This window comes from Penaeus japonicus, unplaced genomic scaffold (assembly GCF_977035675.1).
Source record: "Penaeus japonicus unplaced genomic scaffold, GWHDUDI00000001_assembly GWHDUDI00000019, whole genome shotgun sequence".
Classification (NCBI taxonomy): domain Eukaryota; kingdom Metazoa; phylum Arthropoda; class Malacostraca; order Decapoda; family Penaeidae; genus Penaeus; species Penaeus japonicus.
In genome coordinates this window covers 6,569,268-6,571,959 of record NW_028234421.1, presented here as the reverse complement: position 1 = coordinate 6,571,959, position 2,692 = coordinate 6,569,268, and positions in this window count along the sequence as shown.

Sequence of the window (2,692 nt, the reverse complement as noted above, 5' to 3'; positions counted from 1 at the left end):
CTGAGGAATCAATTGAAGAATCAAACTTATTTCTGAAATAACTTTCCCTTATTTGCTATGAACCCCTGGAGGAACTAATGGTTAACAATAATGATTAAAATAAATGTTTCAATGTGTCAGAAATGAAATATCGTAATGACATCTTGTATTTGAATGTATTCTAAAAAAAGAGAGAAAAAAAAACAAGATATTTCAAACTAAACAAAGAATTATCCAAAACTTCATCAACATAGTTAATCATATCTTTCCTTGTACTCATATAGGGAATAAAATAGTAAGTATATTTATCTAAATACATTTTATTTAAATAAGAATCTATTGTTGGATGCTGCGAGAAGATCGAGTGTTGATATTTTTTTCATCTTAAGTTCGCAACGCAGACACACACACAGACACTCACACAGACACACAGACACACACATACACACACAGACACATACACAGACACAGTCTCACACACACACACACACACACAGACACATAGTCACACACACACACACACACACACACAGACACATAGTCACACACACACACGCGCGCACACACACACATTCACTCACAAATAAAAAAGAAGAAGAAATAAAAGGAGAAAGAAAGTCTCGAGAAAAAGGAAGAAGAAGAAAGTGGAGAAGAAACAGAAGAAAAAAACAAAAACATTAAGAATAAGAAGAAAGAGAAGGAAAAAAAGTCAAAAAAAAAAAAAAAAAAAAAAGTACCAAAAGAAGAGTAATAAGAGAATGCGAAGACACGAGAATGCAAACAAACAGAAGAAGAAGAAGAGAAGGAAAAAAAAAAAAAAAAAAAAAAAAAAAAACAGCCACGCATTCCTTTCATTACTTTCTCTTTTGTACATTCATTATCATGCACAGCGGGACCTGGAAGGCACGTTGGACATTTTAGCCGAGATAATTCAGCGCCAGTCGAGTTCTTGACGAAGTTGCAGGTCTTGCAAAGGAATTTAGACATTACAGATTACAGTGTTGATTATTTTATTATGAATGTAGAACAGGAAATGGTGAATGTGTTATAGATAGGAAGGTTTAATCACTATACATGAAAAAATACTGAATGCATTACAAATAAAAAAATAGTTGGTATATTGCAAGCATAAAACATTATTGATAAAATGTTAATTGCTATATTACAAATATGAATGTTAAAACAGCAAATCGCAAATAATGAGCATTGTAATGTACATAGCAAATAAATTATTAATTGGAATGATACACACTTAAAACATGAAATAGTGAATGCACTACAAACAGAATCTTAATCATGATATTACACAAATGAAAAAAAAAAAAAAAAAAAAATAGTGACAGCATTACAAATATAGCATTGATTATTATATTACAAAGACAAGACTCAAAGATTTTTACAACTCGACGTGCAATAGGAAAGTCACACATTTCGAAATTAATCAAATCCGTTTATGGACTGAACACTAGAAGCACACGTGAAAGGAATTCCACTTTGGAAATAACTAAACACTAAATCGGGCTACGAACTTGTGAAATAGAAATAAAGTTATTTATACATATTATACATTTATACGTGCAAGGAGTATGGACACGACACCTGTATCACAGATGTATTTCGTCACAATTCGTGAGATCCGTGAAGGGAATTTTGTACCCTCACGGATACATCAAATATTGTAACTTATATCAAACGCTATCATTCACGCTGCATTGTAATTGTGGAAGCGTATTACGTTCGGATGGGAAACGTATTTGGAATTTCGTTTTATCACGAAATTAATAATAAAAAAAAAAGAAAAAAAAGAGAATGATAAAATAATCTATATATCTATACCTATATATATCTGTCTGTCAGTGTGTCTGTCTGTCTATCTATCTATCTGTCTATCATCTATTTATCTGTCTATCTATTTATCTATCTATCTATCTATCTATCTATCATCCATCTATCTATCTGCCTATCATCTATCTATCTATCTATCTGTCTGTGTATCTATCTATCTATCTATTTATCTATCATCTATCTATCTATCTGTCTGTCTATCTGTCTATTTATCTATCATCTATCTATCTATCTATCTATCTATTTATTTATCCATCATTCTATCTATCTATCTTCTATCTTTCTATCTATATATCAATCATCTATCTATCTAGCTATCTGTCTATCATCTATCTATTTATCACCTATCTATCTATCTATTCATCTATCATCTATTTATCTATCTATCTATCTATCTATCTATAATCTATCTACCTATCTATCTGTCTATCTATATGTCTATACATCTATCTATCTATCTATGAATTATTGGTTCTTATTCGTTTCTCAGTAAATGTCATCATGAAATCTATTCGAAAACGTCTTGATTCCCTTTATAATCTTTTTGAAGAATGTTCCCTGTTTCCTTTTAATTAAACTTCTGGTGTCTGGTATAGTACACCATATAATTTGGATATTACTGGTATTATCTGTTCTTAGCTCTTCAGGCTTGATAATGATAGGGCAAGATACTGCTAAACTTCATCACTGGACTGACAAAATTAATAGTAGATATTACTTTAAAAAAATAGAAAATCTTTATATACATTTTTGTCATTTTGTCACCCTCAACCGGAAGTATGTCGAATTCACAGTTGATGATTGATAATACTGACACAAATCCATCAGAAAGATGCACTTGAGAGATTAGTAATGATTGACTGAATGT